At 40.5% G+C, this 13,417-nt stretch overlaps 1 protein-coding gene across 1 annotated transcript in view; it reads left to right on the top strand.

Annotated features, from left to right (window-relative positions):
* The first annotated feature begins 10,241 nt into the window (after positions 1 to 10,241).
* LOC129512943 (adhesion G-protein coupled receptor F2-like) overlaps positions 10,242 to 13,417 on the top strand; it is a 37,445-nt gene continuing 34,269 nt past the window's right edge. Inside the window, exon 1 of the mRNA XM_055330541.1 lies at positions 10,242 to 10,446. The gene's annotated coding sequence lies outside the window, so the exon portion shown is untranslated. The remainder of the gene's footprint in view (positions 10,447 to 13,417) is intronic.

Consider the following 13,417-nt stretch of genomic DNA (forward strand, 5'->3'; position numbering starts at 1 on the left):
CCAGAGTTTCCTTCCGTGGAGCTGCATCTTTCTGGGAGCTTTTCTCTCCTGCCCCTTCCATTCCTAGAGCTCAGGGAGAGTCGATGGCTTGTGTAGACTCTGTGATTTCTGGGGCACCCTTGGCAACCAACTGCTTTGCAGGTGTGAGCTGAGACTTTTGGTGACAGCTTCCAAGTGTTGTTCCCCTGGCCCCTCTACCAGATGTGTAAACCTCTGATTTCCTAGATTAAAACCCTCTGTACTTGGAATACAAAGAGTTGCTCCTGTTTTCTGAACTAAATCCTGACTGATGAAGGTTTTTGTTTTGCAATATTTTTATTTAGAAAATATATGCATTGTAAAAACTTGGAAAATGTTAGAGTCTAAAAAAATTCCCACAAGCCCAGTAACCAGAAAAGAGATAAAAATTACAAATATTTTAAGAAACAAAAATTTTAAAAGTTATTTTAATTTCTTAAAATATTTGTCCATGTGGCATGGATATATTTTGGATATTTTATTTCTCGATATTTTATTATTTTTTCACATCATTGAATAGTCCTCAAAACATGAATTTACATGTATAATATTCCATAATACAGTTAAACTATGAAAGATGTTTAATTACTGTTGGATTGTTGAACATGTACATGAATTTCCATTTTTTACTAGTATAAGGCTGTGATAAACCTTCTTTTACGTGAATATTTGGATATATCTCATATTCTTAAGACAAAGAATGAAAAGTGGCATTGCCGGCTGAGTTAGTATGAACATGCTTAATGCTTTATGTAGCCAGAGTCCTCTAAATAAGTTGTACTAATTTATACTGCCTACTTCTCTTTTCACAAGGCTTACACAGGCATGGCCTCCGGGTAGGCTGAGCCTCCATCCCAGGTTTACCTTGGGTAATAAACTCTATGGTAGCTGTGGCAATAGATGGTATTAATAAAAATCCATTAATACATGCCTATGGTGAGGCGGGGAGAAGAAAATGAGACTAGAGAAGATCTAATGAGAGGGGAGCCTGGTTGACTCAGTTGGTTAAGTGGCTGAGTTTGGCTTGGGTCATGATCTCAGGGTCTGGGTTGGAGCCCCCCACTGACCCACCAACCAGCTCCCTGCTCAGCAGGGAGTCTGCTTCTCCTTCTGTCTCCCCCTCCCTTTGCGCCTCCTTCTGCTTGTGCTCGCTCAAATAAAATCTTAAAAAAAGAAAAAAAAAAAGACCTAATGAGAGAATAGAAGATAATAAGCTAATGCCCTGCCCTACCCAAACACCCTTCTGATCCTGGTACATTGTCCCAGATGAGGCTTTTCCATCTTTTTTGTTATTAGAATGAGTTCTTTTTTTTTAATATTTATTCATGAGAGACACAAAGAGAGGGGCAGAGACATAGGCAGAGGGAAAGCAGGCTCCCTGCAGGAAACCCGATAAAGGGCTCGATCCCAGGACCCATGGATCATGCACTTAGTTGAAGGCAGATGCTCAACCACTGAGCCACCCAGGCAACCCAAGATGAATTCTTTATCCTGAGGCAGTGAGTTCCTAAGGCTAATAGTCTGCTAGCAAACCTACCTTTCTGTTCTTCTAGATCTTTGTGAAGACAGATTCATAAGCTGGTACATAGAACTTTAATGCCTGATATTTAAAGCACATCCCAGTGTGAACTGTACTTACTTTTCTGGTTTTTTTTTTTTCATCTGTTTTACTCCTCCCCTACAAGGCACATATGCTCTGAGCTACTCTACAGCAGTATCAGTTGGAAGAAGTAGTGGTAGTAATGGTAGTAGCAGTGGTAGTAAAGATAGCTGACACTTATAAGGACTTAGGGAGTCTAGGTACTCTTGGAAGTGATTTTAAACAGATTAACTCAGACAATCCTTGGAGGAAGCTAATATTACCAAATCCTATATTTGGTGGCATGTAAAAAAAAATAAAACTGTAGTAGAGTGTAATTTTTTCTCATAATGTCACAAATCAGGAGGCAGTCAGCCCAGAACTTGTGTAAATTGTTCAAGAAAAGTGTCAAGAATCACAGCCTCTCCTATTTCTGTTCTGGCATCCTTAGCATGTAGCTTTCATTCTTGATTTTTTACAAAATAGGTATAGCATCTGACCCCCAGGTAGAAAGAAGGAATGTGTTCTTTCATGTGCCCGCTGAGTCTGCTCCCCCAACCTCCCTTTCTTTTAATGGAAAAGAATAGCAACTTTTCCAAAAGCCTTACCCAATGACTTCAACTAACATCTCATCAGCCAGAACTTGGTCACATCCTCAGCTCTAGTCACAAGGGTCTCTTGGAATGTGTGCATTTTAATAGAACACATTGCAACTCTGAAAAAAATCAGATAGAGCTTGTTAATAAGCAAAACGGAGTGTAAATATTGAGTGGACAATGAACAGTCTGACCATTTCAGATAAGCAAACTGAGGAAATGAAATGAGGGGTTAAATAATTGGCCAAGTTTACATAACTGGTTGGTGATGGAGTAGGCATAAATGTGCCTTTTAGAGAATCAAGCTCTGGTGTTGTGGGTCTGTATATTTTGAGAATCCCTCAACAGTTCTTTTGGTTCAGAAGAATGCACTCACGCACATACATGATTTTCATACAGTTTTAAAGGTTCAATGTACCTTTACAGCATATTTTAATAGATACTATTTTAGAATGCCCTGGACACTTCTATGGCACTAAACTGAATTAATAAGAACTAAACATTTTTCTGATAAAAAGTTTTGTAAGCTAGGATCTACAGACAATGCAAGGGACAAATACATTCTAGTTTGCATTTCAGTATTTTTATTCACTACTGTTTTTTTTTCTTCTTCTTGAAATAGGAGATAGGAGTCAAGATCTGGCTTCTAACCTGGCCTTGTGTTCCCCATCTCAGGGAACTTGAGTAGATTTTATCACATCTTTGTATCTGTTCTTTCAAATGAGAAATTAGAAACTTGAATTTGAAAAGCTGTTCAAACTCTAACATTATATACATTTAAGAAGTAATATGTTTAGCATTACCCCTTCTGGACCTTGATGCCACCTGTATGATCTGTTGGTTGTAACTCCTTTTCAGAGTGGCTCTGTTTTAATCTTAGGGAGGACTTCTATAATCAACAAGTCAGCAGTGTTTACGCACGAGTCCAGCAACCCCTGAAAAGTCAGAGAGGCAGGTGCTTCTGGAAGCCTTCCCCTGAGGCCCAAACCCACAGGATCCCAAGCAAGAATGGCAGCTTCCATACCGAATGAAGGCACTGGGAGGTGCATCTGGAAGTGAACCAGAACTGGAGCCTCCAGTAAATATTAACACAGGAAAACAGCTGGAAGGACCAGTCCTTTAAAAAGAAAAACAAGGAGGTGGCTTCAGGTGAATTGATGAGTACAGTGAAAGGGAAACACGTCCCCCCTGAGACTCATTCACTAGTCCTTCCAGCAACCAGACTCTTCAAGTTAGCCAGCAATGGCCAATTTTGTGGTAGGTGACAACACTGAAAGAGAAAGATAATAGGATCTCCTGCAGATCAAATTTGAGCCCAAAAGCCTCTTTAGTGATTAAAATGGGAAACGAGGTTATTGGCCACTTAAACAGTGGAGTTGAGAAAGATGAGGGGTGGGCAAAGTAGAGAGAATGCAAATTAAAATTGAGGATGACTTTTAGAACTTGACAAATAAGCTTTCCTGATGGCTGAGAATTCAAACCAATGTACTTTCCTGTGTTAAACAATATTGGAACTGAACATTCTTTCCTGTCCCAGTGTGAATTAACACACACACACACACAGGCAAAAATAGCTTAGGTGCTTGCTCTTCAGGAAATATTTACTTCTGGAAGATAAGCTCTGAACCATGTAGAACAGCTTATTATCGACTGCAGCAGCTTGTTCACCAAGACATGCTGGAGACCTTTGCTGGAGACCATCCAGCCAAGATTTTATGTTGTAGACTGGCCAATCCCAACCAGTTCCCTGGTTCTCAAGGCCTGAAAACTCTATAAATATCCTCCACTGACTTCCCTCTTCAGGAACCAACTAAGTCAGCTGAGGTGCCATTCTCTTACTACATACAACAGGTCTAACAGACTCAGCTTTGTTTGACCAATAAATTGTTTTAGAAGTCATTTGGGCAGTTGACCTGTCACAAGTGAGGTGTTGCTCATGTGCACAAAACAGAAGTTTTATTTTCTTATTTTTTTAAAGATTCTATTTATTTATTAATGAGAGACACACAGAGAGAGACAGAGAGACAGAGAGACAGGCAGAGGGAGAAGCCGGCTCCATGCAGGGAGCCCGATGTGGGACTCGATCCCGGGTCTCCAGGATCACGCCCTGGGCTGAAGTTGGCATTAAACTGCTGAGCCACCCAGGTTGCCCTTGAGGAGATTTTTGAAAGACAGATTTGAAGGGGGCAAGGGTAAAATCAGGGAGACAATGTGAAAGGGTTTGTATTAGTGTAGGCAAGGGGCAAAGATGACCTACACTAGCTGGAGAGAGATAGAGAAAAGTGGACAGATTTGAGATGTATTTTGAGGAAGGAATCATAGGACTTGATTACATGTGACTGCAGAACTGAGGAGAAATGTGGTTCTGCAGATTGAGTCTGTGGAAGTGGATGAGCTACTCTGGGAAAGAATGGAGGTGGGTGGCGGGACAAAGAAATGAGTCAAGGGAGGAGGAGAAAGGACTTGGGAAGCCTCACCCTTAAAAGTCAGTAGAGAAGACACCAGAAAGGAAATAGGAAGGCAAGGAACACATGGATTTAGGTGGAGGATGTTCCAGCAATTCAAACGTCCATTGGTAGACCAACAGATAAACATGTGGTATGTACATGCAATGAAATATTACTCTGCCCTAAAAAGGAATGAAATTCTGACAGATGCTACAACATGAATAAATCATGAGGACATAATGCTAAGTGGAGTAAGCCAGTCACAAAAAGACAATGTATGATTCCACAATATGTGAGGTGTCTAAAGAAGCCATATTCCTGGAGAGTAGAATGGAGGTTACAAGGGCTGTGGGGGAGGAGGAAATAGGTGTTATCATTCAGTGGGTAGAGTTTTAGTTTTGCAAGATGAAAAAGTTCTAGAGATCAATTGCACAAAAATGTGAATATACTGAATACTATTGGAATGTTAAAAACGGTTAAGATGGTAAATTTTTATTTATTTTTTTCACCAAAATAAGAATTTTTTAAAGGTGTTTCAAAAAAAGGGAGAAGTGGTCAACTGAGTTGAGTATTGCCAGTATTGAGAACAGAGTTGATAGGTTGATTTATTAAGATGGAGACCATTGGTGATCTTTCTACATTGACTGCAGTGGCCTGAGGAGAAAACTGGATTGAGACCCAAAGTTTAGGAAGTGGAGATAGCCATGTGGACAGTTTCCAAGAGAAGGTTAACTGAGAAGAAAGACTTGGGGCAGAGTCAGTCGGAGCACAAGGAACAAAGGGAGGCTGTTGCTTTGTTTTAGGAAGGAAGATACTTGCACACATTTGAGCATTAATGGGATGATCCATTGTGAAAGGAGAGATTGATGAGGCAGGAAATGGTAAATCTAAAAGAATGCTGTTCTTCAGAAATCCCTGAGGAGAAGGGGTGGTGATCCTGGGAAGGAACACATTTTGACGGGAAGATAGACGCTTCCTCTAACATGACAGGAGGTGAGGAGGAGAAGGTGGGAGTGCATGTAGGGGTGGCGGATTGGGGTGCTTGTAGGGCTGGCAGTGAGAAGTGGGTAGAGTTCTCATCCAATGGCTTCTATTTTTTTGTGTAAAATGTGAAGTAAGGTTGATAACACAAGGGGTAGAGGGGAGTTACATCAGTGGTTTGAAGAGATGAAATGTACTGTCATTAGTCATCCAGGGTTGTGGAAAAAAGGAGCTTGCCTGTGAATCACAGCAGGACTGACCCACTGCAGAGAGGGGATGTGGAATTCTGTATTCATTATTTGAAAGTAAAACTACCATATTTTATATTCTAAGATGCACCTCTGAAATTGAGATGTATTCTCGGGTTGTTCTGTGGAATCATAGAGTTTTGGGACATGAGAGATTCCATTTGAAACTCCAGTTTCCTTTCCCACCAATAAACTCTTGAGCTGGGCCAGAAGCAGCAACCATTTCAAAAGCAGTTGCTCATAACATTTCAACAAAGCAACTGGCATTCTGATCATATGAGGACAGTAACGTATTAATTCACACCAGGGACAGTTTTGTTTAATAGCACCAATACATTAATCAATAAAATAGTCATCAAAAATGACTCAACTGGTTGGCACAAAATTAGCAACATTTTTTTCTTCTCTTCTTTATTTAACTCATGCATTTACCTTATCATTCTTTTTTCATAAAAACCTCATGCTTTCCCCTACATGTGTGGGATACTTTTCTGGTTGCCATGGAACCTGTGCTCCCCCAAGTAAACTTCTGAGACCCCCCCAAAAAAGACTTCTGTTCTTTGTCAGTTTTGCCTCCTTTTCTCAGCTGATAGTCCCATAGTCCTATATGATTGTTTAGAGTTTAATCATCAGCTTTGTTTTTTCTTAGTGGGCCATAAGACAAAGGGAATCTTATAATCAATGGCATCTTAGAGTCAGTGACATATGGCAGTTTTATCCCTAACAAGATGATCTACTTGTGTGTAGACATGAAGAAGCCACTTATTTCAGGGTTGGGTTTCAAAAACAAGATGAATAGGTAACAGCTTGACCAAAGCTGTCAATCTCAAAGAAGCCCATTTGAGCCCACTTAAGGAATAATGTCATTGTAGTGGGATGATGAGCATAGCTTCCTGAGGGGCTCCATTCTTCATTATTGGAAGTATTTCATCTGATGTTTAGTCTACAAAGCCAATCTCAAAGTTCTTTGGCCAGGTTAAGGCTTTATTACAAAATTCTCTTGCAAGCCTAGCTATCATAAAACAACAGTTCAGAGATGCCTGGGTGGCTCAGTCAGTTGAGCATCCAACTCTTGACTTTGGCTCAGGTCAGGACCTCAGTGTTGTGAGACAGAGCCCCCCCATGAGGCTCTGCGCTCAGTGGGGAGTCTGCTTCTTTCCTTCTTCTCCCTCTGCTCCTCCCCCCTGCTTTCTCTCTAAAATTGAAAAAAAAAAAGTCTTTAAAAACACACAAACGTGCACACAAAAGCAATAGTCCAGACTTCCTTTACCACGGTGTCCAATATTGGGTGTTCAGAATTGTATGCTAAGTGGAGGGTGGTTATGCAAGATTGGGTCCAGAGGGCCTATGTCCCTATTCATTAAATATTTATTAACTATCTGCTATATCTCAAGCAGTTTATTTTTTGGGGAAAATACAAATAAATACAATCTCGGTTTCTGATCTCATGGAGCTCCCAGTCTGCTATAAGAGAGGGAAGAAGCAAGAGTTGTTACTAGAGGTATTAATTCATCCAATCACTAGGGAAACACATATTCTTTGAGCTCCTACCAAGTGCCAGGCACCATTCTAGGTGTTAGAAATACAGCGGTGATAAAACTGACAAGGTTCCTCCCCCATGGTCCTTAGCTTCTAGTGGGGAAGACAGTAAATCCATAATGTTCCAACAAGCATGATAATTTGATAATTTTTGACTAATGGCATATATTTGGGAAAAAATGGAATATAATAGAGAATGGGGTGCTACTTAAGACAGGGGGTTAGGAATACCAACCAAATTACTTTGGCTATGAGTAATAGAAAATCTAACAGTGTCATAAGTACTAGGAGCTTTAATTATTTAAAAAAGTCAGATGTTATTGATTTCATTAATTTAGTGGTGTCATGAAGGACCAAAGGTTTTTTTTTTATCCTTGTAATTTCCCCTCCTTATCATGTTGGAATGTTCCTCAGCATCATGGTTGCAAGAAGGCTGCCAATGCTGAAGACATTACATCTTCTTATGGTTCCCAAAGCCAGAAGGAGAAAGAGGTGAGAGAAAGGAGGGAAGATAACTACCCTCACACACACAGTACCTCCTTCATTGTATTAGAAGAAAATTCTTCCTAGAACTCTCTCAGCAAGCTTTCCCTTAAAACTCACTGAACACAGTCACCTGCCCACATTTAATTCAGTGACCAGAAATGAAGACTTATATTGCCACAACTGGTTCAAACTAATTATGAGTCATCAAATGTAGATTTTTGGTAAGAAAGAAGCAGAATGACCTTGGGCAGGTAAATAATGACTGCCAGGTCAGGGAATCTCACATCTCTGAGATGACATGTGAACTGAAACGTACATGATGGGGTGGCTCCAGTCTTGTGTACTGTGGACCATATGGTGGTGCGAAGGAGGGAACTGGGCAGGGGTGGTTGGTCATGGAAGGTCCAGCAGTAGACGAGACACTCAAGAAACCGAATGAGTCAGCCAGGTGAAGCTATGGGTGGGGATGGGTGGAGGCTTTTCAGGTGGCAGAAGAGGCCAATGGAATGGAAAAGGGATATGAACTAATTTGTAAGCTAGAGCAAGATGAACAAGACAGGCTAGGTCACAACCCCAGAGAAGATGATTTCAGAGGGGAAGATTCAGATTCCAACATTGCAATGGTAGCGATAAAGCAAATGTGTGCAAAAGGAGGGGTACTCAGTTTCATCTCAGGCTTCAGAGGAGACTCCCTCAAGAAAGAGACATTGGGGTTGAATCTCCTGACTGAGGACAAAGAGTCAGCCAGTAAGCAACCAGAGGTGGGAAGGTTTTCCTCGGTATGGGGCACAGCTTGCATGGAGGCTTGGACACTTGAAATAACATGATGAAAACACTCAGTAAGGCATTACCACTGTTTAACATGTGAGTCAGGGCGTGACAGGTGACGAGGCTGGAGGCATGCTTGTGAGCTCTGCTTTATTTAGTTTAGGCCAGTCCTTGCCTTTTAAAAAGTTGAGAGTCCCAGGTAAGAATAGCTGAGTTGGTTTTCTCAGTGTGCAAGGGGAGATTGGGCTTGCATGATCTCCAAAACACTATCAGCTTTTACATTCCTGGTCTCCAGTAGATGCTTGATAGAAGTTTACTGAACAAATGGAACTATGAACAAGCCTCATTCTTTCCTGCTGCCCATAGTTTGCTCCTCCACATAAACAGATGTGCACTGGCACAGCTCTGGGTGTTCCATGAAGTGGCCCTGACCCACCAGCCTCCATCAACTTTCCCCTGCATTGGACTGCCTGCTTCAGCTCTTAACAGAGAAGGCCTTATCTATTTTCACATGTATGTTTCTTCCCTTCCCAACCAGACTGTGAGCCCTGTGAGGTCAGGGTCACATTTCGTGTAACAATGTACCCACCACTATATGGCATATTGGGCACATTGTATACACACAACAAAAATATTGAACTTTCCCGTTTGAAGGATGGACTTGAGTGGATTTTAGTCTCAAAGGAGATTCTCAAATCTCTTGACACTCCCTAGAAGATCAAGAACTATCCAAGAAACAAAAGAGGACGAGAGAATGCTGGGATTAAAAATAAGGGGTGCTTCTCACAATGTTTATAGGAACTTCCTAGTGAGGGTTTTGAAAAATACCACTCTATAAATAAATTTAAGTGTAGTGTTTGAAACATGGGCTTTTTGAGAGAGCTAGGAAGTCCATGAACGCTCAAAAAAAAAAATTAGAAAGGAATTTTGAGTGTTTCAAAGTTAGAAAAATACGTCACTGCCCATGTTGCCTTCCAAGAGCCTTAGTCCTTATGTCAGTCAGTAGAGGCTGGGTTCTGCTAAATTAACAAGTAGTTCACAAATTTCAGTGACTAAGAACAATAAGGAGTTATCTTTTGCTCATGCCCATCACAGGTCAGCAAGGCCCTCTGCTTCTGACAGTCATCCAGCGACCCAGGCTACCATTTTGAATTGCTGGTCACCATGCAGAACAACTTGCATGACCCCATCTACCCATGGAGAGGTTAGGAATTGCAATGCTACCTTGTGCCTGGATCTAGGGACAACCGGGAACAATCAGAGACCCATGTTATCATAACCCTAGTGACCCGAAAGCCAGCCAATGTCAGAGCTCCAGGCATAGGTACTTGTGTTTTCCATACCCCATTTTTCAGAATGAGGCAGATTAATAAGGATGCTAATGGGTATGGCCAAGTACCACAGATCCTGTGCTGCCACTGTAGTCCTCACTCCCTTGCCAAAAAGGGAAACCTTTGCTTTTTGTGAGAGTCTGTGTGTGTATCACCTAGTGTGTGACTCATCCATTCTCTGGCACCGTGTCCCTCCCACTCCGGGAGCTACTCCCAGGCAGGACTTGTCTGTTGGGCTGCAGGGCCCCTGTATGGGGCTGGCTGCTGGCACCAGCCTGGATGCCTCAGCTTGAGAATCCACCATTCGGGGCTGTATTGACTGCTCAGAGGTACAGGAGCCCAGCCTGCTGATTTTGTTGCAAGATACGATGAAGGAAAGCTACTGACACCCTTGTCTTTAGCTGCGAGGGAGTGGGGCATATGTGCCAGTGACTTTGCTGTCAGCTAGCCACAGTGAGTACTCCCACGTCCTCGTTCTCCCTCCAGTCACTTCCTCTGGAGAGGAGCAACCCATTATGATTCCACAGGTGCGAGGCTTTGTAATTTGCGGCTTAATTAATAACACACACAGCGAATAGGTATTAAAAAGGAATTTGGTGATTTGGAGGCATTTTATGTAATTCAAGAAGATCTCTAGTCTGGTATGAAAATATTTTGTTTTTATTACCCTCTGATGTTTTTATGCTCCTCTGATCCCATCCAAATATCAGAGTCCAGGAAATTGAATTCTTTAAAGAAATGATTTTTTTTTCTGATTATCTAAAAATGATTAAGTGCAAATAGAGAAGTGAATTTAGCTGTTTTTTAATCATTATTTCCCCTCATTGACCTTTGTAATGTTTTATCTATAATTCGGACTTATTATTAGCTATCACCACCAGCTTTAAAGTCTCCCTAAAAACAGAGGAATATTTTTCCAACTTCACACACACAAAAAAATCTATGGCATTAAGAATTTGATTCTGAACCTTATTTCCTCAGATCAGACCTCAGGAGGAATGTAAACTTTGGGGAGATTTCTCTTTGTTCCTAAACTTATCTGCATTGTGTTAGTCTTTGGTGACAACGGGGTGGGGACTTCCAAACACTTCTGTTTGCATTGACTTTCACATCATTCCTTAACATACTGCTATGGTTCATGCTTCACTCTTCCTTCCTTTTCCCCAAAGAATTCTTTATCACCATTTATTGAGTGTAAATTTTGAGAATTTAGTTCTGCTTAAAAACTTCAGTCTTAAAAAAACAAAACAAAACAAAACAAAAAACCAAAACAAAAAAAAAAAACAAAAAAACTTTAGTCCTTTGAATTTTGACAAAGTCTGTTTTTCTCCTTCTATAATAAACTCACAAGTGAAAGAGTGAGGCCTGAGTTTATCTGATATTATCTTTGGTTTAAGATGTTGAATTTCCTCTTTCAGAGTTCATTTCTATTCATTTAGTTTGGAAACATCAACTTCTTTGTAGCTCAGAGAAATGAGTCAAGCACATTGCTGGGCAAATAATTAGCCTTAAAAGACTGCAAAACTTGTACTTTATGCCTGTAGGGCTTGTGTCCTAAAAGGGTACTAGCCCAAATCCAGTCCCAACTGTATTTGCATGATACAGAGTTACAGCATCATTGTCTCTTTGCAAAATGAATGAAAATTTGTAAATAGAAACCAAGACTCTTATTCAAAGATATTGAGATCAGGAGACAGCTCCAAGCCTGGTGACTGCTTGATCTTTCTAAAATTGGACCTGGCAGCAGGGGCACAGGGTCTGGGGTGGAAGTGGTTTGCCCTGGGTCCAGGCGATAATGGGTTGCAGTGTCCATGGAGAATATTACTAAATATGTCAAAAAAAAATAATAGAACTGACTGAAATTCAGTCTCCCTTTTATTATCAGCATGTTCCAGTGATTCTAAACCTCCTTACTGATAAAATACTTAGTTCTCACCACTGGGGCAGAGCACTCCCACTACCACCGGTCCCTCCCAACTTGGTACTGCGCCTGCATTATGCAAGATTGGACTTAATTCACCAGTGGAAAAACAGTCTGCTTGAAAACACAGTGGGTATTTCCACAAAACCATAGTTTAGCCTGTGGTCTAATTATCTTTAATCCCATTATTTTGGGAATTCGTGGCTTCTGTGTATTTTTTTAAAAAAGGTGTTTCTCTTAACATAATCTTGATCTCTCAAGCCTTCTGTGTGTTTTTTAAAAAATGTATTTCTGTTAACATAATCTTGATCTCATAAGCCAATGGACTCTGATTTTATTTTTAGTTAGGGCTGAGTCTGTAGAATGATGCTGCCTTTGCATATTATTCTTGAATCATTTGATTGCACTGAACAAGCTCCTAAATCATAGTACTTTAAGTCTCAAAGGTGATTTTAATATAAAAATATTAGGATCTCTCATAGAACCCAGGGCATGAAATACAAGGTTCTGAGCATCACCAGGACTCTCTTTTTAAAAACTCTTTTTCCTTCTTGGTGTATTTGCTTCATTTTGTACTGTTCTTCTTTTTGTGATTGGGTTCTTCTCAGTTGCATACCACTAGAGTCTGGTCTCAAGTCTGTGTATTAGTATCACCTGGAGAGTTTTAAAAAACCCATTCATCTCTAAATGTTAACAATTAATGTGATCTAGGTGAAGGGATGTGTAGGTATTAACTGTAAAATTTTTTCAACTTTTCAGTAGTCATGAAATTATTCAAAATAAAATTAAAAAGTTTTTTGAGAAATACTAGTGTTTGGACCTTGCCAGAAATTCTGCTTCAATGGTCTAGACTGGGGTCCAGACATTGGCAATTTTTGTCAAAGTTCCTTTTGGAATTCAACCAAAGTCAGAAATTACTGCTATTGGCTACATCTTCTTCAGCTTCTCTAGAAGAGAATGAGTCCCATTTCTTTTCTTCTATCAAAGTTTGAAAATCACTGGGGTGAGGACTAGTCAGCCTAGCTGGGGTCAGCTCTGGCCAGGTCCATCTTCAAAACAGCTGCATTCACAGTAAACATAAGAGATGTAAGCAATTTCCAGGTAAAATTATTAATTACAATAATCATAACAGTTGTCCAGTATATTCTTCCAAAAGAAACGCAAATTGAGTTCTGAATGGCTAAATTCGAGAACATCTGGCTGTTGAGAAGTCAAATACTTTTTTTTTTAAAGATTTCATTTATTTATTCATGAGAGACATAGAGAGAGGCAGAGACTTAGTCAGAGGGAGAAGCAGGCTCCATGCAAGAAGCCCGATGTGGGACTCTATCAGGGGACTCCAGGATCATGCCCTGGGCCGAAGGTAGATGCTCAACCCCTGAGCCACTCAGGTGTCCCAAAATACTTTATTTTCTATTATAGCTATTAGTATTTTTAAAAAATATTTATTTATTTATTTATTTATTTATTTATTTATTTGGCAGTAAGGGCAGAGGAAGAGGG

The sequence above is a fragment of the Nyctereutes procyonoides genome, unplaced genomic scaffold (assembly GCF_905146905.1).
Source record: "Nyctereutes procyonoides isolate TBG_1078 unplaced genomic scaffold, NYPRO_anot_genome, whole genome shotgun sequence".
In the NCBI taxonomy this organism is placed as follows: domain Eukaryota; kingdom Metazoa; phylum Chordata; class Mammalia; order Carnivora; family Canidae; genus Nyctereutes; species Nyctereutes procyonoides.